Below are 25257 nucleotides of genomic sequence, written 5' to 3'. Positions count from 1 at the left end.
GCAGTTTTGAGCTTCAGTTAACATGAGGGTGGCTCAGAAGAAATCTTTTATGTTTGTGTTTTATGGAAGCAGCTTAATTATACATAGGTAAACAATAAAAACTGATAAATCAGATTGTCAAAGAATACTGTTTATTGCAAAATGTTTAGCAATAAAGTTCAGCAGTTTGACTTCTGTTCTTAAAGTCCAGAAACTGAAGACAGTTTTAAAAAAAATTGTCAGGACTTGTCCATAGCAAGATAGCACATGGCAAGCCAGCCTATGAATTAGTAATACACTGACTATTTTCACTCATGTAGACAGCTGCAGCACAAGAATACACTCCTGGTAAAAACTAAAAATATTTGCTAGGAAGTAGTGAGGGGCATGCAGGGAATACTAAATTCACAGTTGGCTCTGTACAGGTTCCATACAGACAAGCCTTCTCTTTATCTAAATTTCCAAAGTTACTCTAATTACTCAAAATGTCTCTCTCTGAATTTGTGCATAAGGACAGAAACCTTACAAAGATGTTACCACACAATCTGCAGCATGTTCTAGCAAGAATATGTTATGCTTTGAAAAACATAAGCAAAAGTAGATTCAAAATTAAGATGCATTTTTCATTGCCGCTGAGTGTATACTCATCCACTGTAGGTAGGTATTTTCTCATATATCACCATATCACTGTGTTTCAAATTCATGTCTTTCCACAAGCTCAGATAATGAGACACCTACAATCAAACTGTTTCTATAAATGGACCTGTGCCAGTTCACATGGGAAAGAATCTACTTTGTCACCTCTTCATTCTTTTGTATCACTGGGTTCATGAAAAGCAGGTCCTGCTTGACCAACCTGATCTCCTTCTATGACCTGGTGACCCACCTGGTGGATGAAGGAAAGGTTGTGGATGTCATCTACCTGGACTTCAGTAAAGACTTTGACATCGTCTCCTACGGCATTCTCCTTGGGAATCTGGTGGCTCATGGCTTGCATGAGTGTACTCTTCACTGGGTAAAAAACTGGCTGGGTGACTGAGTCCAGAGAGTTGTGGTGAATGGAGTTAAATCCAGTTGGCAAATGGTCACAAGTGGTGTTCCCCAGGGCTCAGTTTTGGGGCCAGTCTTGTTTAATACCTTTATCACTGATCAGCATGAGGGGATTGAGTGCGCCCTCAGTAGGTGTGCAGATGACACCAAACTGGGGGGGGTGGGGGAGTCGATCTGCTTAAGGGTAAGAAGGCCCTGCAGAGGGACCTGGACAGGCTGGATTGATGGGCTGAGGCCAATTGTATGAGGTTCAACAAGGCCAAGTGCCCGGTCCTGCACTTTGGTCACAACAACCCCATGCAATGCTGCAGGCTTGGAGAAGAGCGGCTGGAAAGCTGCCTGGCCAAAAAGGACCTGGGGGTGTTGGTCAACAGCCAGCTGAACATGAGCCAGCAGTGTGCTCAGGTGGCCAAGGCGGCCAGCAGCATCCTGGCTTGTGTCAAGGCATAGTGCGGCCAGCAGGAGCAGGGAGGTGATTGTCCCCCTGTATTCGGCACTGGTGAGGCCGCACCTGGAATACTGTGTCCAGTTTTGGGCCCCTCACTACAAGAAGGACATTGAGGTGCTGGAGCGTGTCCAGAGAAGGGCAATGAAGCTGGTGAAGGGTCTGGAGCACAGGTCTTATGAGGAGCGGCTGAGGGAACTGGGATTGTTTAGCCTAGAGAAGAGGAGGCTGAGGGGAGACCTTATCGCTCTCTACAACTACCTGAAAGGAGGTTGTAGTGAGGTGGGTGTTGGTCTCTTCTCCCGAGTAACAATAGGACAAGAGGAAATGGGCTCAAGCTGCATCAGGGGAGGTTTAGATTGGATATTAGGAAAAATTCCTTCATGGAAAGAGTAGTTAAGCATTGGAACAGGCTGCCAGAGAGGTGGTGGAGTCACCATCCCTGGAGGTGTTCAAAAAACAGGTAGATGTGGCACTTTGGGACATGCGTTAGTGGGCATGGTGGAGTTGGGTTGATGGTTGGACTGATGATCTTAGAGATCCTTTCCAATCTTAATGATTTCTAGTTTTTATTTTCATTAAAAAATAATCCAGCCACCAAGCCAGGAAACATGAAATTATTACTCTACCCTTAATTGGGTTTAGTGGTGGACTTGGTAGTGTTAGGTTAATGGTTGGACTGGATGATCTTAAAGGTCTTTTCCAACATAAATGATTCTATGATTTCTCAGCTATATCAAGACTTTTTCATTACTTTTGCTTTAGTAAATACTTTATGTGTTTTAAGATGGGTTTTGTGTACGTTAAAAATGTTTAGAATGAACCATTAAATCGGAACTATCCAATTGATTAGCTGCAGTGTGAAAGGCTTTTAATTAAAATACATATTTTGTCAGGATCTGAGAACAGATTGCACTCACCAAGAGAGCACTTTCCATGCCTCTTAAATTACAGATCATTTAATTTATAAATGAGACAAAGGGAAATGAAGTGCTAGAACCTAACTTTCATCGTCCTTGTATGGTGCAAAAAATTACTAAGAGATGATAGGCATTAGATGATAGGCTATTATTAAATAGTTTACACTATTTTAATCTTATAAATTTCAGAAGGGTAAATAAAACTTATCCAAGTAGCTTCGTATCCCAGTAGACTGGAAGACTTCTTTTCTTTACAGCACCCTCCTCTTTCTTGGCAAATATTTTGGGCGTTCTGCGCTTTCCGTTTTGAGCTTCTCCAGAAGTTGAACAAAACCAGTAAATGTTCTTGACAGGTCCTCCATTATAATTTATAATTTTTAGTAGCTGAAGTGGTTTTGCTTCACTAGCACACACTGAACTTGAGACTCAGTAAACTGGACTAAATATATTTGTCATATAAAATGCTGTTTTAGCTGTGTAGTTTTGAAGAACCCAATACTTCTCGTTCCAGCCATACAGTAGCTACTTCTGAGTTGATGCCCACTTTCATTATGATTTTTTTTTCAATGTAATCAGATTGATGGATGAGGAATGACTGTCACATAGATAATTCCAGAAGATCAAAAAGGAAAGGGACAGGTTGCCAAATTCTGAAGCAAGAGAAGAGGAAAATCAAGGATCTCCAAGACACAGCCCCAGCAATCCAGAGAACTGACACTGATTCAATTAGAAATTATGTTATTTTTCAGAGTCAGTACAAACAAAGAAAAACAGTATTTCATGGTCATGTGGAACTATGAAAATGGAAAAACTCAAAGTGATAGTTACCATCCCAGAATCAGCTTGGATCAGAGAACAATGAGCACTACGCTTCACATGTCAGAAGAAGAGCTTGAAGGGGAAAAAAACCAAGAATTACTAACATCAGATTCTGAGAAGAAAAAGTAAATCACCCCAAAACTCTCATTCTGGAATTACCAACAATGCCATAGAATAGGATAGAAATGAACACCAGCTACTTTAAATTTACAGTGAACCATTAGGATTGCCTCACTGAAATTATGCCAGTTATGTATATATTGTAAGTGTTAAGGAAGGGACTGATTAAAATGAGAAAAAGATTTTTAAAGAAAATTTAACAGGATTTTAGTAGAATGGACTAACTGGAATTATTTGGTCATAGAACAAATCTGAAGGTTTATGACTACCAATATTAAAGTAAACAGATTATCACTTCAGGATTTGCCAGTTTTCAAAAAGTTATTGTTGTTTAACTCATCTTCAAAAGCATTTTGGATCTTGTGTGATACAATTCAGAGAAACTCCTGTGTGGGATTTACATATTATGGTCTAGATTAAACAAAATAATTTGTGTGCTTCTTTGGAATTACATGGCTGTGAAATTGATGTTTCTGAAACATACCTGTTATCCCTACTCTGTTGTGATCCAAATAAAAGAAAATGGACATTTGGGAGAGGAAATTAAAGTAGTGTTAGATGGGCAGTTTCAAAGTTAAACTGCAGCAGAACATGCTTTTTAAAAAAAAAATTTCCAAATTCTACCAAGAAAAAATATACATATGAAAAAGAAGGTTGAGCCTAGGTCCAGTGCTGGGCTGACATATGATGAAAACGAAAGCACATAAACAGTATGGTTGGGAAAGGCAGTTTTCCACCTAAGTAGAAGGGTGGTCTGGCCTTTCTGTACCAGAAATTGCTAGCCTCTGTAGCCGAACAAATGAGGACACGCCTCAGGGAAAAGGTTCATGAGTTTTATGGAAACGTGAAACAACATCTGCATGTATAATTAAGGCAAAGAATGTACAATGTTACAATCTAAACTCTTTGGAAAGTGCTGAAAATCTGCCAACTGCGAAGCAGAATGTAATGTATAAACAATCAGGTTGTAAAGCAATTTAGAAATTCAAGAAGTGATGTAATTCTCATTATCATTCATATAACACAGGCAAGTAATAATGGTACCATGAGGCATGACTTTTTTATTAGCATAATTTTCTTCTTGATGCTACCATTATGGTTTTCTTATGTTGACAAATGACTGCTGCCCAATCCTACACCTGCTACCCTCTCCCTTAGACAAACTATTTTATGCTTCTGTTCTACTTTTTATTAAAAAAAAAAAAAGAAAAAAACCAACCAACCCTTTCTGTTTTATTTCTGTTTAATTATGTTGTTTTATGAATTCATTTATGCCATGGTTGTAAGTGGTTACAGATAGCTAAATTACTTTGTTATATGTTGATACTCGGGCAAAATTTTATAAATGTAAACTTTGAGAAATATGAATTCTGCTTTTTCCTAATCATTCTGGATATATACCCTACTATAACTGTGTGGCACTAAAAAAGTGTGGCACAGTGCTGACCAGAATATTTCACATGAAAATATTCCTGATGAAAAATAAAGCATTTTTTTAATGACAGCATGACACAGACAATGGGATAGAGTGGAGATAATAAATTGAGGCATGAAAAATGTTTTACACAGCATTTTTAAGTTTCATTTCTGAAAAATGAACTTTTTACTTGTAAGAAATTAAAATTAAAAGAGTTGGTATTTGCATTTTGGATAGTGAAATGGTGTAACAAAAATTTCTGTTTGTAAAAGCTAAAAAAAAAAATATACATATCTTCAAATAAAAATAAGACAACAGTTCTTTTCATCAGAGGCTTTCCATTAACATGTTAAAAAAAAAACCCTAAGCCTGTACCACTTTGTTCTTTCTGAGGAGGGCATATCTATATTTTTTGGCAACAGATCATTAAAGATATATGATACTGCATAATACTTCCTTATTCTCAGTATTTATGGAAAACATTTCTAGTTAGTTCATTAGCTGTTTTTTTAAGGAGTCACTAATTCAGTATTACTTAAAGATTTTTTTTTTAAATGAACTACTCTTGCTAATGAGCAAAAAAGCATTCAACTGTTAATAGGTACTAAAAAAATTACACCGGGAAATTCTCTTTCTTCTTTTACTCATGAAGAGAAAGCAAGCTCATGGAAAAAGACAATAAAAAGAAAAATAGTTTACCCTTTATCCTCCCAAATCAATAGGTTAATCAAAAGAATCTTAAATTACATGACATTGGAATGCCCTACAGAAATGAGCCACTCTAAGATCTATACTATCTTTACCAAGGACAAGATAACCTTAGATTGGGCATTAGATGCAGTGTACAAAATTGATTGTTTCTGTTTAAAGAAAATGTATTTAGGCTAAATGAACAGAAACTTGTCACAAAAGAGACAGTAAAATATGACTTTGTTGTACCAAAAAACATCTCTTAAACATTGAAATTAATGAACATAAACTTGATATAACATTCTTAAAACATTTCAGAAATAATGCCATCACACTAATCTCAAATTAAAAAAAAAAAAAGGCAACTGAATCAAATGAGAAAGTACTTTAATCTCAAATAGAAGCTCCCCCCTCAAAAAAACAATAAGGGAAAACTATCAACAGTTTTGCTCCTGTCTTGCAGAAAACAAGGCACTAATGAATCCCAGAAAACGCCTCTGAAGCTGATGTACATGCACCTAGTTGCTGCCAGCTAGTATCAGAGCAAAACCAAGCACACTGAGATTTTAAGACTCCCTAATATAAATTTAGTCCAAAGGATGAAAATCTGAAATGTCACCAGGGGTGTAGGGCCCAAAGTCCCTCTACCTTAAAACAGCACGTAGTCAATTTTGTTAGTTCATGCATCAGTTCTGAAAGTAGGTTTCTATACTATAAAGTAAAAGAGCTACCCAAAGAAACTAAAACCATATTGTGTGGGTGAGAGTCATTGGTTATTGGCTTGGATACAGTATGTATATAGTGTATATATAGTAATTTCCTGCCCAAGCTAGCGTCAACCCAATGCATCTGCTCTGTGATGAAGTTTCTGGGCTAATCAGATACTCAACTGGGCATCACAGAGATGTTTTCAGTCACTTAGGCATGAATCAGAAGTTACCTTAAGTGGGCACATTGTTTTGGTCAGATAAAATCTGATACTGAAGGGGTCAATTCAGCTGCCCAAATATAAGCACTGAATGTTGCCTTAGGGTATCAAAGACGTCTGCACACAGCTGATGGACATGGCATGACCTGTATCAGACCATGCCCTTTTCCTGAAGTAGCTGCAAAACAGGTAATACAGCTTAGTACTTCCAAAATGCACTAGATGCTTCTGTTCAGGCAACTGCACCATGCCCAGAGGAGTATAAAAGATTTTCCAGGCTTAGCATTAAAGAGTTTTAAAGAAGTTTAATTCTTATTTTCAATGCAGATCCATTCCAAAGTGGCAGGATCAACAATGATATTATTAACTATGATAATTTAACACACATAAGATACTGAGTAAATGATGTTGCAGGGTATAACAGAAATAACTTAACAACAAATCAAATAGATTATTGTTGTGGTTTAAACCCAGCTGGCAACTAAACACCACACAGCAATTTGCTCACTCCCCCCTGTGGGATGGGGGAGACAATAAAAAAAAAAAAAAAAAAAAAAAAAAAAAAAAAAAAAAGGTAAAACTTCTGGGTTGAGATAAAGAGAATTTAATAGGACAGAAAAGAAAGGGAAAATAGTAATAATGATAAAAAAATATACAAAACAAGTGATACACAATGCAATTGCTCACCACCCACTGACTGATGCCCAGCCAGTTCCTGAGCAGCAGACCCCTGGCCAGCTTTTCCCCTAGCATATAGCTGAGCATGATGTCTTATGGTATGGAATATCCCTTTGGTCAGTTGGGGTCAGCTGTCCCAGCTGTGTCCCCTCTCAATTTCTTGTGCACCCCCAGCCTACTTGCTGGTGGGGTGGTGTGAGAAGCAGAAAAGGCCTTGACTCTGTGTAAGCACTGCTCAGCAACAACTAAAACATCAGTGTGTTATCAACATTATTCTCATCCTAAATCCAAAACACAGCACTATACCAGCTACTATGAAGAAAACTAACTCTATCTCAGCTGAAACCTGGACAATTATCAATAGATTATCCATTATACGGTTACATAGTTTGATAGTACACTTGCAGAGAAGAATAACCAAAATTATGGATATTATAGATATGAAAGAGACAGAAGTCAAGTTTTCCAGAGGAATGGTGTTTTGTTATGATGTTTTCAGTTGTGTAAGCGTGAGATTTCCATGTAACACTTTTCACTCAGCCTCCTCCATCCACTTTTTTAATGCCAACAATTTCACTCAGTGAAAGATGGAGACGTGGAAAAATATTTCAAGTAGTAACACATGTATTTTGAAATATTTGACAGACAAAGTAAAAGAGGACATATCTGGAAGGACAGATAAAAAACAGGATATAATTCTGCCTCTAGAACTCCCAGAGAAAATACTCGACACCAGGGAGATGCTTGAGGCACTAACCTGGAGCAAAGCAAACCTTGGAAAGTGCATGCAAATTAGCAGTTGGCAAGAAGAGCAAGTTGAAGGTGCATTAAAAGCCAGACCATCAGATCAGGACAAGTTTAGCATCAGTTCATTCACAAGTAAATTCCCCACTGTTTCACTAGGCCTGTACTGCTTTCAGAGATCACAATACGAGTTTGCAAGACTTCAACTAGCAAAAAAAATTATTTGCCATTATATTCGCTTAATCACTATGACTGTCCCTAGCAGAGCCCATCTGCCTTGAAGGTACTTATCAGGAAAAAAGTGAAGACAACCAAACTCCATCTATCCAGAATTGATGTAGAGAATGCTTTTCATACATATCAGTCTTTGCTACTCAAGACTGATCAATATCTGTGTTCTTATGCTGAATGTTGTTTAGTTAAAAAGTAATTTCTAGAAGAAAAAATCTATACATTGCAGTACTGGAGACCAATGCACTTATCAGAGAACTATTAGACTATAACAGCCTGGAATTGCTTCTAACATGCAACTCTTGCATAAAATGGAATATTATTGCATCGCAGAATGTACAATTATTGAGGGTACTTAAAACTAGGCAGCATAATCAGTGTTTATTCAGATTTTTCATTCATTTTGTCCTTTGCAGGTTTTTTCTGAAGGTATATAATCAAACACATCGTGATACCAGATTGAACTAACCACAAATATTAATTTCATATTATAAAACATCAACAAAATTACTTTAATTACTTTACAATGATCATTATAATGCTATTATGATACAAGTCCTAAAAAGCAATGTATAGATATTGTTGCTTGAAAAAATATATATTGTTGCTGTGATTGAAAAATAGCAGATTTTTCTAGTTAGTTAGTTTGAATGTATATATTTTTCCACAAATTGCAATACTTCAAATTATTTTCAAATTTCCTGATATCAGACACCAAAATGGGAGTACATCAACTTCCAAAGGAATTAAAACACTGAAAAACCTTCTTTCATTTTTTTTTCCCCCTGGCATGTACATTCAGGAAGGCTGGTTAGAGCTGGCTGACTAACAGACAAAATCAGTATTCTCACCATCATCATCAATATCTCACCATCATTGGCAAAAACAATACTGTGATTCTAGGGATATGAGCAATATGGAAGCAGTAGTCACTCAGGAAAAAAAAATTTAGGTTGAACTGCAGGTTTTTGTGAAGTCTAAAGATGGTAACATTTTGGCTTCATTGTGATCCGGACATCTACCTTCCTTAGGCTCTAAGAATTGCACACTTTGGGTCTAGCTGGATAGATGGGCCAAGGCCAACTGTATGAGGTTCAACAAGGCCAAGTGCCCGGTCCTGCACTTTGGTCACAACAAACCCAATGCAATGCTACAGGCTTGGGGAAGAGCGGCTGGAAAGCTGCCTGGCCAAAAAGGACCTGGGGGTGTTGGTCGACAGCCAGCTGAATATGAGCTAGCAATGTGCTCATGTGGCCAAGGCGGCCAGCAGCATCCTGGCTTGTATCAGGAATAGTGTGGCCAGCAGGAGCAGGGAGGTGATTGTCCCCACTGTAATCAGCACTGGTGAGGCCACACCTGGAATACTGTGTCCACTTTTGGGCCCCTCACTACAAGAAGGACATTGAGGTGCTGGAGCGTGTTCAGAGAAGGGCAACAAAGCTGGTGAAGGGTCTGGAGCACAGGTCTTATGAGGAGCGGCTGAGGGAACTGGGATTGTTTAGCCTAGAGAAGAGGAGGCTGAGGGGAGACCTTATCGCTGCCTACAACTGCCTGAAAGGAGGTTGTAGTGAGGTGGGTGTTGGTCTCTTCTCCCAGATAGCTAGCAATAGGACAAGAGGAAATGGGCTCAAGCTGCATCAGGGGAGGTTTAGGCTGGAAATTAGGAAAAATTCCTTCACAGAAAGAGTCATCAAGCATTGGAACAGGCTGCCCAGAGATGTGGTGGAGTCACCATCCTTGGAAGTGTTCAAAAAACAGGTAGATGTGGCACTTTGGGACATGCGTTAGTGGGCATGGTGGAGTTGGGTTGATGGTTGGACTGATGATCTTAGAGATCCTTTCCAATCTTAATGATTTCTAGTTTTTATTTTCATTAAAAAATAATCCAGCCACCAAGCCAGGAAACATGAAATTCTCTACTCTTAATTGGTTTAGTGGTGGGCTTGGTAGTGTTAGGTTAATGGTTGGACTGGATGATCTTAAAGGTCTTTTCCAACCTAAACAATTTTATGATTCTAGCTTTAAATATATCAAAAGAAAAAATTTTACTTTCAGCTTCAAAATCTCAAATCTAATAGACTATATTCTCTGGCATATCTGTCATTCTAACAATGATAAAACTGGCTGCTCTGAGATCAGATCTCATTTTCCTAGAAACTCAGCCACCTGTTTTCTTAAAAGAAGACAAGAATTGAGATCTTAACTGCCTTCTATCCAAAGGGCACTTGTTAGTATGATGATTGGTTATCATCCTACCCTCTTCAATTTTTTAAGTGAAATAAAACATTTAATAAATTTAAAAACCAACCAACCAAACAAAAAACAGTGTGAAATGTCTGTGGAGCCTAGTGCTTTCTTCCCTTGTCAAGCTTCATAAAAAGCTTGACAGACATTTCAGATGTTCCTGCAGGGAAACAGAAGGATGAAAGTATGGAGAATTTTTGTCTTTGTTTCCGTAATGTTGAAAGTACCTGAACAGTAAAGGCAACAGTATCCCACATAGCAGAAAATGAAAAGATTTAAAAACATGGCTGCTTGAAAATGCTCTCTCGTGAACAGAATGTGAGGAAAAATTCAGAAGGAGAAAGTGAAAAACATCAACAAGTAAAATGTAACTAATTTAAAATATGCTTCAAAAATTAGCTAAGTACATTTCACAACAAAACAGAACAGGCTAATCCATGTCAAAATGCAGTGCTGTTTTCTGTAATACTGTACCTCATCAAAGACAACATTTGTACACAAGAGGAGCACTGCTCACTTCTACCTCCTCTTGTCAAGTTTGTCAAAACCATTCATGAAAAATAATGTACAATGTTATTTGATTTTCTGTTTAATACACTGCAGACATAGAACTCACATCAAAATCGCATTCTTATTCCAAAATTATCTTCCCAATATCTTCCCAAATGCAACTAGAATAATTATATTTTTTGTATTAAATCACAAGCATCTGCATCCTAACAGAAATCCTCTAGCCAGTCAAAGCACACTCCAAAAAAGTCTATCTTACTGTATGAAAAACAAAACACCACCCACAGTAAAAGAGCAGAGTTTCATGGAGACTCTCCAACAGAAGTTCTTTGTGTAAAGTACACACTGAATTCCTGCCCAGTGGTCCCATGTCCTCCACTGGTGCAGGTGGATGCACTAATGGATGGTGCAGGTGGATCCACTGATAAGGATGCAAGTTTCCTGGCCAGACACATCAGAATCTGGTTAACTAAGCACCTGTCTCCTAAACAGAGAGAGCTGGTACAGACCAGAAACCTGAACACTGAAAAACTGCTTCAGTTGTTTGGACTTGCTAAAAAAAATGACAGCTCTGCGAGGTGTATCTCTGGATAAATGGTTTATTCAGTATTTCACCTTTCACACACCAGCTTGCATTAACCCCCAATCAAAGCGTCAGGTCAAGATCTCAACCGCACTGCTGCTGCAATAAATAAGAATTTAGTTATGTGTTTACATAACTTAGTTATGTGTTTAGTTAGTTGCTAATGATGCTTAATGTTTACAGTTCAGTTTCTGGTTTCCCATCCTCTTTTATAAACCTGAAATCGGTTTTACTCTTGTGCAGGTGATGTGGAAAGCTCCAGGAATTTTTTTCTCATTGCAGTATAAATTTCTTTTGATCTACTTGCAAAAAAGACAGAAAAGTGGAAAATGCATCTTGTCAAAGACATTCTTTATTGCATTCTTGTAAATAGGCCAAAATCCCACTTACTTCTTACAGAGACTAAACAGTTCTTTGGCAAAGATCAAAATATAAACCAAAACAAAAACCCCTAATCTATCATTTGGAACAGCATGAAGCATTATAGCACTTTAGAAAGAAACAGATTCCATTCTACAAAATCGAAGGACATGAAGAGAGAGTTTGCAGAAATGTTCTCAAAATGAGCAAGTTTTAAAACTGGGTGAATTCCCCCAAGAATTTCAAAATCTTCACATTCTCACAGATACCAAAAGAAGGAAAGGCAAGAAGAAAGTTTGTTTGGTAATCTGATATTGTTACAGATTAAGAATTGATACGTTTAGCAAATCAGAACCAAGCTAGCAGACAACTAGGATTTGCAGCTATGATTTCCACCTTAAAGCTTTCTTGTTTAAACAGCACGTTAAACAGAATTTTCTTTTTATGGCTGCTCCTTTCTTTATTGCATTCACTACAAGGCCTGTCAAGGGAAGCTCTGTCTTGAAGATTGTGCAAAAATGGTCACTTTCTACTAGACAGATGAGCTGCCCCTGCAGATCTTTAGGACAAATTCTTAGTGATTTTAGGTGGTGAGGATTTTAAACTAGAAGTGCAGGATTTTCTAAATTCCTGATAATGCTATAGCAAGTGGAGAACTGGGCTTCGTTTTCATATACAAGAAGAGTTTACAGGATCTGCAGTTCAAATAAATTTCTAACTCATAAATTGTGTCCATTTGTTTTGGAACCATTAGAAATATCAAAAAGAAAATCCTAACTGTTTTCAAGTCACTTACCAGGTAAATTCACAAGCATGTTAACAAAGACTTTAAAAGTCTCACTTAGAACAGCCATAAAATACTGTAAACTTGCAAAGGTAACATATAATATTCCAGGCTATTATTTAAAGTACAAAAATGTTGTAAAAGCCCAATACCAAATGAAATTGGGTGCGATAATATTTTGAAATAAATGGTAGTATCTAAAATTATTGGCAATTCTCACCATTCAGAAGATGTACAAAACATTCATAGAGATCAAAGTTACATGAAAAGGAGAAGGAAAAATTGCCTAAAAATTATTTTGCATGTGTGAAACAGAGGATGTATGAAGGAATGATTACATCTTACAAAAGTGACCTTAGAAGTCCAAGCAACTTCTGAAGTCCAGTACTTTTGCAGAAATTTTTTTCTGCCTCTCTCTATGGTAGATTAATAAGAACTTTAATACTAGCTTTTAGATTATAATAGTAGCTTTTGATGAAACACATACTGCTCCAACTTTTGAAACCTGTGATAAATTGAGCGTATTTAAAGAGAAAAATTCTAGGCAAACCTTTCCTGCATTGAACAGGCATATTAGATCTACTTTCACTGTATCCTGAATATTGCATATTTCATACAATATTGTTTATGGAAATAATGAATTGGAAAATCCTCTGTGATTTTTGTGGGCAAGTTCTGTGACTATTCACGCCTTTATGGCAATTTGTGACATCAATTAGTTAATTTACCTTCCTGAAATGAGTCTGATAGATACAGAAGGATAAAAAGTTGAAGGAAATCTTAATACAGGTAGGTTCTTTTTCCCTGTTCATATTGCTCAGGACAAATACTAGGAGAGCCAGCTATCCCTGCAGATTATTCCATTTTTCTATTTTTATTCTATTTTTCTGTTTTTAAATTGCTAACATAAATTCCATTAGGTTAAGCTTTTGAAGTCATGACACTAGCTGGCAGTACTGGACATGACTAAATGAGCACAAAAGTTTTACCCCAGTTTCAAAAAGCCACTCTTCATAAACTGGCAAAATAAGCCCTTCTGGGAATTAGTTCAGCCTAAAGAGAAATTTTGCTGGTAGGCTGAGGTTAAAGGAGTGGCTTTTGCTGCATTTTATGGAATCTCAGGTTATAACTTTAATTGTAGTTGTAATGTGTTTGAACAACTTCTAAAACTGAATTCCAATCCAGAAGTTTGCACTATCATTTCCATCTCTTCAACAAATGCAAACAGAAAGTAGGAAAGGTCAAGACCATGTTTATATGAAATGACACTGAAAATAAAAATTTAGAAAAAAGTACAGGTCTGGCAATATCTAGAACAGAAATTAATCAGCTGCTTCTACACAGATGATGAAACTACTCTTATTGTATTTGCTCCAGTAAATCATTATACTTGCTCCAACTAGGCTGGGACACTGAATGTTATCCAGCAGAGCCCTCAATGGTCAGTTGATATAAATGTCTCAGGTCACAAGTTAATGGTAAAAACAACTAGTGAGGCCTAGAGTCCTTATCACAGAGCATTCCACAGCACATATGGAATGCACTAAAAGCTAATTATTAGTACGATATTGCTACCGATTTCAATGAGAACAAAGTTGCACTTAAGCACAAAAATCCTGTTGCATGTACTTTCAAAGGAATCCGTATCACAGTTTCTTAGTGTTTTATTCCCCACAACTTTTTTTTTATTTTGGTGGTGGTGGTACTTTCTAAAATGTACCAGTTTACGTACCCAGTCAGTCCACACAGGTGAACCAACAGAAGCTTCTCCAAGTGAAAAAATAATTAACTGAGCAGAAACCTCAAATGCCCATCACTCCCATAAACAAAATATTTTTAGTTCCAAGACTTGAAAAGGGGCATAGATGTCTAAATTCAGTGACAGCCCAAAATCACTTAGTATAATTCAAGTTGGAATTTCTTGTATATTACCACAGAGTCATGGTATACACAATAACCAGCACATCAGAAATGTCTGTCAAGATAAGAAATACTGACAATGACCAGGGTGAGAAAGGTGAGAAAAAACACTGTTTCAGGTGGTTTTAGCTGCAGGAGCTACAGACTAAAACACAGTAATTATAAAAACAGAAAAAAAAAAAAAAAAAGGAAAATTCTCCTGAGTTTTGAATAATTTTTTTTTTCTACGTAACTGCTATGTGTGTGCATTTGTTACTTTTGTCCTTTATTCTTCCCATGTACATGATGTTACTAAGCCTGGTATAAGCACTCACATGGATAATATTTAAATCATTGTCCTCTTACAATTTCCTGTGCTTGACTCTCATTGTAAACCCTTAAAGCTTAAAAGCTCATAAGCTCCAAATAGCTGCTGTTTCAAACAGACACTTTAACACCTTAATATTTATTCCTTCACATCTAATGTAGTTTTCTTTTAAAATTATACTTTTCTGGTATCTTCAATTTTACATCTTTAATTTTTTTGGTCATACCTTGGTAACGGCTAAAATTTGGAAGAACTTTAATTCTCATGTTCAGCATTGTGACACATTTGTAGAAACTGCAGCTGTGGCAGTCAACAGTCAATGTTGCCGATTAAAACACCATAAGACCCAGCTGCAGAGAAGAATCCTGTTTTTATTGGCGTGACTCACGCTCTTGTTTGACTAATGGTAAAACTGGGAATAATCCAAAGCATGTATGCAAGTTACATTTGTTTTACGCTTCTGTAATGCCACTGACTCCAACATCAGAGTTAGCCCTGATTTACACTGCTATAAATCAAACTGCAATCACAGTCTGGGAGTACCTTTTTGAGTCAAAAGCTGGCATTTCCACACAATTACTGTTCCAAATAAAACTGCAGTTAATGTCCTACTTATTCTTCAGAATTCTTTGCATTGTAGTTTTCATTTCTGCTGATTTAGCTATGTAACTACTTTTCAGTGGCAACAGCAAACATTCTTTCTCCTCGCTATCAAGACAGCGTTTGTTTTGTCCGTTACAGTAACTGCATGTGTCACTGAGACCATGAACAATCATGGGGCGGGGGGGGGGGGGGGGGGGGGGGGGGAAGAGAGAGAGAGAGAGAGAAAGAAACAGAAAAAGCAGTGTAAAAAATTCAGTTCTAGAACTAAGGTTTTTTGTCTCCCCAAAAACAGCATCACAGGAGTAATACTATCACATATCAAGTATCACATATCAAGTGAAACAACAAATACTAAAAAGAAGAATAGAATGAAATGGTCATTTTGAGACTGGAGAAAGCAGAAGAGGAAGAAGGGGTATTTTAACTGCAATTAATTTCTATAGCCATTTATTTGGTAACTAGTGCAAATGCCACTGGTGAGCCACAAGACTCACAGGGGTGTGAGAATTCCACAGAGGCGGCACAGAATTGAACACCCCCACACACACAAAAAAGAACTATTTTTGGGGGGTGTATTTTAAAATGCATTTCTAAAGAAATTCAAGCTAGTCTGTGCTAGGTACTATCAGTGAGACTGAAGCACACTGTAGAGAAGCTTTAATTGAAAGCACATTTTCAATTATTTACATCAGGCACTGACAATAAACTGGTCAGGGCAACATGAAACTCATTATGAGCTAATTTATATTGCTACTCTCTGTGCTGCTGTGGTTAGACTGATACAGTCACCTCAGCTGAGAATTTGTACATTATACTGTATCTGTTAACAGGCAGTTTATATTTTAGGATTACCAGTATAATCCTATCAAATTGAATGCTGCCAATATGTAATCCTGATTAATTTTAGTGTTTTCTAAGAGTTGCACCAGATCAAAAGTAATCAGCAGAAGTCAAAATAAAAAGATCTTTGTCTGGATTTTAAGTCATACATACTGAATATAAATTTCCATATTATCAAGAATTCTGCTTCCACAAATTGAATACAATTTGGTGAAAAAAAAATAAAAGGGCCATAAAAATGAAGCAAATTGGTTTTCCTAGTAGAGCAAGAAACCAAATATTTCCAGCTCAAGGACAAATCACCGAAACAGTAGAATGGGATGCAGTCATTATTGCTTTACTGCTTTTACAGTTAATGGATAAATGTAAGTACTAAGCATTATAGAAACCCTTATCTTGATACTCTGCTAAATGCAAAAATGGGATTTCAGCACTTAAAAAGGGATTTAAAAAGGAATCTAAACTCTTAAATCCAAAATTGCAAGCCCTTGTTCAGCTGCCACTTAAGCCTTAGAGGTACCTAAATTACTTACTGGTACCTAAATTAATTACTTCAGATATGTGCCTTAAATACCTTCCAGCACCTAAAATTCTACTTCCAGGTATTCTTGGCAACCTTTAAATCTTGACATGGCCAAATAACTCAGTGCTTAAGATCGGTCAGGCTCTTATCAACCTGTCACACTGAATTGCTCTAGAATTCTTTAATTGCTCAAAAAATTGCTTAAACTGCTCAAATCTTTCTCGGAAACACATGGTGTGGGGAAAGGAAGGAAAGGTAAAAAGAAGAGGTAAAAGCTGTTCCACACATCTGTTCTATAAAATAAATAATACTCAGAGTACCTTGGTTTAATTCATGCATATGCCCAAGCATAGAAAAACAATCTCCAAGAGAAAGCCTAGAGAGTATCATAAACTCTTTAGGCTATTCTGCAAAAGCAACACTCTCCATCTTTCTGTAAGAAGATTCAATAGTAGGAGTGACAGTGGGCAAGTAAGAACATTTACGATTCTTTTGCATTAGTAGGTTGAGCACTTATCTGTAAATGAGGACATTGGGGTTTGGTTCCTCTGTTAGTAATTTTTAAAATGTATGTTACATTAAACAATCACTAAATAAAACACGCACTAAGGTGGGGTAGGGATGGAGTCCTGCAACTTCCCTCTCAGGAGATGGTTTTAAACATTAGGCTCTAAATTTAAACATGTGATTCTATATTCCCATTCTCTACATCTTGAGGAATCTTTTTTTTTCTTTTTCCTCTTCAAAGCTGTACAGCTATAAGAGAGAAGAGCTGCAGTTCAATTGATGTCTCATACTTCATAGACAAGTGCCAAACATACTGCTTAAAAGAGCAAGTTTTCTACAGCCCCTTCAAAGAACAAACTTGCTTTTAGGTGTCTACTTCAGGAGACAGTTCAAGACTCTGAAAATTTGGCTGGAAACAGATGCCATCCCGCTGGGGCATGATTTACAGTACATTTGAGTCTTCACAATTTTGTATTTTTATTCTTTCTCAGTCATTTTTTGACCAGTACAAAGTCTGGGGTTTTTTCCAATTTCACTAAGGGGACAAACTTTCAAAGCACTGCTTAAAAGCAAATACCTAACACCAAAACTAAATACTCTACATGAATCTAGTCAATGCTTTTAAGGAAGAATTCCACTTTCAGGGAAGAAATAAAGGATTCTAGAATTAGACGGCCTTTTATTTGGAAAACTCATAATTTCAGGCCTTCCAAAACAAGGTCAGAGGTTTTTTGTGGGTTTTTTTTTTTTCATTAAAATATTTCTCTTACCTTCTAAACTTTTAATCATATTCTATGTTTTACTCATGTTAAAAGACTCACTCATTTTCATCAAAGATTTAAGTAAAGGTATGCATCATTTCAGCCTCTGAAGTAGGAAAATGAAAGAGCAATTAAATCCAGGTTGCTAGACAATAATAGTAATAATCAAAAAGATTTCACAGGCAAATTTGAGATGGCCTTTTGTCATGAATCGTGACATCTTTAAAAACAGCAAACTGTTTTTGCTTGTAAAGGACATCTGTCACAAACTAATATTGAGATGTACTTCTGAACACACACACGGATGCAAAATAAAATGATGCACAAAGCAATGTACACATCCAGCAACTATTTGTGAACACTAAAGTGAATCACATTATTTTAGGCCAAAATAAACATCAGAACACACAAACCTACAGCCACATTTTCAGATGAAACTGGTGTACTTCAAGCTGAACACCTACTAAGTGGTGCCAGGGCACCAAAAATGTCCTAGACCTTCCTTATTCTGCCTAGCTATATTCTTTTTCTTTCCCTCTATTTCCCCATATGGTCTCTTACTATAGCTGCTCTATGTACTGCTGTTCTCTGGAGCTGAGTGGACTAGATATCAATTACCTGTGATGGCAGAAGGTGGGATTTAATTATCTAGGGGCAGAAGACACCATCATGCTAAAAAATTTCAAGTGTGAACTGCTGACTTACATGCAAGCTTATTTAAGTGGAAAGACGTATATGCACAAAACCTTTTAAATTATTGTGCCTGTGCTTTTTGCCTCCATCAATACATTAAAGGCACTAAACAAGTGATCATATAAATAGTTTATGGTGGATTTAATATTGGTGTGTGTGTGGGGAGGAGTATATCTATAGTCAATTTTATTTCAAGGAAAGGCATACTTTTAAAAGATATCTTTCACATATGCCATGAAAACAAGAATCCTAAAGTTTCACATACTATTTGTCATTCTTAAGTTCTGCGAATGCAAAGCAGCTGCCATTTAAAAGATTAAACTGAAAATTATTGCAGTGGCATGGGAAAAACCCAAATGGAAACAAAAAATAGAAAAATATCTAGTTAAAATACAAACCAAGCACAATTGTATGCATCTGAGTTTCTATGAACTGACCAACAGATCCACTGTCTTTATTAAATAAGGTCTTCTTGCTGAGCCTATTGTTATGGCTTATTAAGCACCATCATTGCTATTTACAGACTGCAGACACCTGTCCACTGAGAACTGGACTGCGACCAGCTGGAAGAGTTATCCTCATGCAAATAAAGCTCCATATGTTCAAAGGGCTAGATGAATGAACCCTGGCTAATAATTCCTCACAGTACCATCCCCAATTTTGATCATCGTCATGGGGTCACTGTAGAGCAGAGGGATGGGAGGGAGACATAATGACACTCCTCACAGTGAGAAAAAGTAGTGCCAAGGATAAGGAATTGATAAACTTGCAGCTGTTCCTTTGAAGTCTCATGACCAATAGACAGACTTCTGGGCAGTCAGGAAAATCTATATGCATTACCTATCTCCACAGCATTTGTTGTGATTTCTGGAAATGAACATTACTTCACTATTCTGAAGAAACTTTCAGATTTGCATAGCTGCTAATACAGTTTTAAGTATTTTTTTTTTTTCTGTCCTAAAAATAAATGCCTGTAGCTTTACCTTTTTCTATTTTCAATTATATTAATAGAGATAGCTACAGAATCTACTCAACATCGAAGTGATTGATATTTTTTCTTCCTTTATTTTTAAGTGCTAAGCAAGTATTACAGTATCAGGTGTTTTAATCAGCCTAAATCCTTCCTGTCTCATGGGAACAACCCACAGATACTGATAAGGACTAGCAAAGAAAGAGGCTGATCAGCACAGAATATACACCTGTTTATTACAAATAAATACATTACATTTTAAAATCTCAAGGACTTAATCAGCATGAAGAGAGTTTCTGAGGGAAAAGATATGAAAAACTTATACTGATTTTTCCCCTCTATGAGAATATATAATAAGGTTTATTAGCATAAACAATTGGGCAAATAATATTGTTATTTGTGAAGGTAGGAGTTTATAAGAATTCACTAGGGAGGACTGCACCTCAGTGACTGCACAATGTGTTAAAAAATAAATAAGATGAACACTAAACTACCAGGACAGATTATCTATGCTTGTAGAAACATATATGGCATAAAAAAATTGAGATTTTAAAATCAGCCCTAGGTTAGGAAAGACAATAATATGACTCTATTATAATTGGCAAATAACAATTGACTCTAATTACTTTCACTTGGAAGTATTACACTCAAAGGTGGCACATGCATGACATTAACACATGTATGATGACAAAGGCACAGTTTGATTTTCCACCATTCTGTAATTGAATAAGTATGAACAAGCAACCAAACCTTCCTCTAAAAGACTGCAGTGTTTCCATTCCTACAAGACATGGTGGATCACCTCAGTTGTACTAATTTTCATCACCTTGAAGATTTGGCCTACAGAAAAATCGAAGCGCAAAGCACAGTATTGACTACTGTAAGATGATTACAAAAGGGAATTTTTTCACTGAATTCTCAATTCATCAATACTGGGCGAAAAGAAATTATCTGGCCCTCATGAATACCAAACCATTGTCCGTAATAAACACGGAAAATACATTCTGGGAAAATATCAGAGTCCTGAAGAGAAGTTAGCATCTCAAAGGAACCTACAACTGCAACAGGTCATTGTTCAATACTGTGAATAGCCATGGAGTTCAGAACAAGGAGGAAGACACTGTTGATGCAGGAGGATGTGGAATAATAAAAAGAAAGCAATCAAAAGCAGTTGAGTAGACAACAAGAACCAAAGCCACCAGGAAGCCAAAATGAGGGGAAAACTAACAGAGATAAATAGTAGATGAACATTATCAAAGAAAAGAGATGGGAAACACTGAATTTGGTAAGAAAGATGAAAAATGAAAGAAGAAGGGAAGGTATTTAAAAAAGAAACTAGAATAAAATGTCCAAGAGAAAACAAGACACTCACTAAAAGAGGATGAGATGTAACACCTTTATCAGCTCAGTGAAAAACAAAAGTATGAACGTCTCAATCAATATAACAATAACACAGAGAAAATAACAGATCAATCTAAAATAACCACCCCACCCCACCCCCCCCCCCAAAAAAAAAAGAAGAAGATAGGAAATCACAAATCAAGATATAATAGTTACTTCCAAGGCTGTTTTCCATTCCAGGTAAAATTTAATTTTCCATTTCTCTTATAATGACTACATATTTATTTCATGTCCATTTCAAACAGAGATTAAAAATACCCCAACATATGCTGTATGTTCAAAGCCCCTACTTTAAGAGACCATTATTAAGACTCAAAAGGGAATACCTCATGAATTAGCAAATGATAAAGTTGCTTGTAAACAACCTTTTCTTCCTTTCTCACTCTGTCCTAAGACTTTAGCACCAATTAAACAAAATACTTAAGAACATACTCCCTATTAATTATACAAGGTAGCCACCACTGTTGTCAACCCTCCTTGAAAATATAAGGATCTGAATGAAGAGAAAGAGCTGATCTGTGGACTCCAGGTTCTACACTCCTAATTATTTTAAAGGTTATCGTTACCTAGATTATAAACTCTTTAGTGCAATGAACTTCCCTCACATGTACTTATGAACTACTCAAAAAGCTCTAACAAGACAGATGTTTTCAGGTCACTGCTACAACACAAATTAAACAGTGTTGCTGTGAACATATAGTAAGAACTGAAGATACAAAGCAGGAGAGAGATTAAGCAGAGACAATAAACTGTGAGCGCCTTTCATTGTGACTGTGGGGGCTGATTTTACAGCTGTTAATATTGCATTGTGAACACAGGGCTGAGCTGTGTTTCATTACACTTTAATTGGCTATTTGTGATGTAATTAGATTAACACCTATGCAGGGGTTGCTTTAGGTTTACAGCAAATCTGAGAGTTAGCAGGAAGGCAAGCACTGAGTTAAAAGCTTAGAGCTAAACTGTCACCAGATTTGATGTGTTCAGTTGAATTTATTTGCCTTAAATATAATGAGAACACTCAGTCTTAGGTGACAATATGACATACAAATTCAAACTAATGGTTTTCTAATAGTCATCTAATAGTTCTGTATGCTCCTTGGCCTAAAGTGAAAAGACATACCGATATATATATATACACATATATATGTGCATATATATCTATCTCTATCCATAGATCTATATCTATATGGATGCACCATGTTGGTAAATAAATATAATATTTATCAATTTTAAAATGAATAGTTGTAGCAATAACAGCTAGTGAAAGATTTAATTTCACAGGAGAGAGCCAGCTTTCAGTGCTCAGAGACAGAAGAGACAAACAGGGCAGGACCTACTATTATTGAAGAATCATGTTCTGTGATACTTTTTTATATAAGTTCTCACAAATTCTCAAAGACTTATTCTCCACTGGCAGAGTTAAATATAGACGTGACCAAAGTTTACTTTTCATAAAATATTGGTAATGTAGTCCTAATTTTAGGCAGAAATAAAGGCTGGTTTGAATGTCCTGTACTTCCTCAAATTAGTAAGACTGGTTTGTACTTTCATGAAATTTCTTATTTAACTTAGAAACAGCAGTTTTTCTTCCACTCCATTGGTTTCAGAGTATAAACTCACTTTAATTTTTCTCATCTTTCTTTATTCTGTAATTAGATTTTAATTTAAAACTGGATAAAGTATGAGATGTAAGGCAATGGTTTTCTAATCAATAATGTGAGTTATGCATGAATTCATAAAAATATGAGCTTGACTGTTGACTGGAAAATGCCATCATACAATTTAATGGAAACAAATGCCTGTGCCATTTAGAATAGCTACAACCATTTTTGTTTTTAAAGGCTCCTTTTTACCTAGGAACACTGCATATAAAGATTTGCAAGAAGAAGATGGGGACTTTCTATCCTTTATGCTTTAGGTATTCTATATTTTGAAGAATTGTAACAATCACTTCTTCTTCTGGACCTCCATATGCTATTAAAAAATAAGGGTCCTGGGTGAATCAACCTTGTAAAAATTTTACTCCTGACAACAGTTCCTAGAGAAGTGAGATTTTATGATACAAGCAGAAAACTTGAACAGGCTGGTAAAATTATTCTGATCCCAAGCACTCAGGTACTATTTGACTTAATTATCTAAAGCAGATATTATTTGATTATTTATATGTAACTGGGATAAATAATGTTCCTATTAGACTAACAAGCAACCCCCATAGTTAAATAAAATGAGTGGCCCAAGCCACTTCACCAATTCATCCTTGTCTACAGTTTTATTTATTTAACAGAGCGTATTCAAAGAAGCAGAGGAAAATGAACAAGAATTTCTGTCTTCTGGTAAGGAATACTATGGAATACTATGAACTATACGACTGATAGATCCAGAAAAGGAATAGTGCATGGGAAGTTTACCAGTAACTTAGAAAAGCAGTATCTTCCTTCCCAAGGACAAGTTTACATTTAAAATTACAGGACAGGGATCTGAAGATGCATGGGATGATAACCAATTGTGCCCAGAGTAATGACAGCTCCATCGAAGCTGCACATGCCAACAAATCACAGCATCATAGCAGAATTAGTAGTACATAGTTGACAAATGACTGAGGAGCATGTGTTTAGGTGAAAAGTATATTACAGCACTGCAAAAGAGCATTAGCAATAGCTATAGCAAAATTAAAAAAAAAAAAAGCTCAATGAAAGGAAAAGCTTGTCCTGAAGAAGAGGTGATTTTACCCTGCTTGCTTTATTGTTGCTATGGCTGGTTTAGCATTTGAACAACAGTTCCACATAAACCTGCTCCTGTTTGGTTTAGAAATCAGTTTTAGAACATTTTTCTTTCGCTCAGTGCTGTTGTCCTGCAAGGATGGACAATTCATGGATTAGACCTTTCAAAATCCAGTAGTCTAACACAAGCCCTCAGTCTCACTGCAGAGTGTGACAGTAATCCAGTGTGTAATAACAAAGAAAAAAGACTCTATCAGATCCTACTGAACAGTCTGGCTTCATCATTAGGTGCTGTAATAAAACGGTGATCCACAGCAGACAAAGCAAGGCTGCTCTGTGCTCAGACCTCCCCACAGCATCACTTGTTTCTAACAAAGTTCCTGAGAATTTATATATTGGAAACTACATATATCTAAAGACACTTAAGTGAAGGTACTTGCTTTTCAGATAGATGAGGATCAAAACTTCTATTCATATAAGTAACAGAAAATCAGGCTGTGTTAATTTAGGTCCTCATGTTGACACTAAATGCCACTTAATGATGTAAAAATTTAGTCCAACAGTCTTATTCAAACCTAACTTTCTGTCTAAGAAAAGGAAATACATAAAAATTGCAATATGAAATACCTCTAACTGGAAAATTTTAAAGCCCCAGTCCAAAGCATCCCAGATGTTAAAAGTTCTCCTGGATTGTCACTCAAGATTATTACTTTCTTCCTGGGAGTACTGTTAGGTTTTGGTAGCATACATTGTGCACATTATAGGATAAGACTATATTTTGAGCTTCTGAATAATTCTTAAGCCATCTACTTCAATTATAACATTTCTTAGTTTACTTGTCAGTTTGTCATATCAGGAGGACAATTCATTTACCTTTCCTGTACACTTTTAAGAGTAGAATTTCATTATTTTTGTCACAATAATAGATTATACACTGCACATAACAGCTTAAAACATTCTCTAGCTGCCTGGTATGGTCTGCTGTGATAGAAAATACTAGATATGGTCTTTGATTTTAAAAATCTACAGGACTAAATTTAAATGCATGAATTAATATTTCTGTGTCACTATCCAAATGGGCTTTTGTGACAGATGCAGCAAATGCAATTGGTTTTGCAAGCTAATGAAAAGTCAGAGAACTTGTCTTCCAGACTCTACTGATCATTTGAATTTTCCTGTGTTGTAAAGATCATGTTCCAGGAACTGTGAAACTCCATTGTACAAGACGCAACTGCATCTACCATCTCAGACAATTTGCTTCCTCTAACAAGTACTTTAGGTTCATCCTAAAGTTCCGTTTTCAGGTTAAAAAAGGTAATTGAACCTAGGCAGGTAGTCTTATTGTACTTTAACAAAATCTCCCTTTTAAACAGAAGAACCACTATACAAACAAAAGAGGTACCTTCAGATTTTAATGCAGCAGATTTAAAATTCATATTTAAATTCAATATTAATTTTCTCTTTTAATATCACACTGTGTACTGTGACACACATAAACATATATGAAGAT

This window comes from Pelecanus crispus, chromosome 5 (genome assembly GCF_030463565.1).
Source record: "Pelecanus crispus isolate bPelCri1 chromosome 5, bPelCri1.pri, whole genome shotgun sequence".
Classification (NCBI taxonomy): Eukaryota; Metazoa; Chordata; class Aves; order Pelecaniformes; family Pelecanidae; genus Pelecanus; species Pelecanus crispus.
This window is presented reverse-complemented; position numbering follows the sequence as displayed.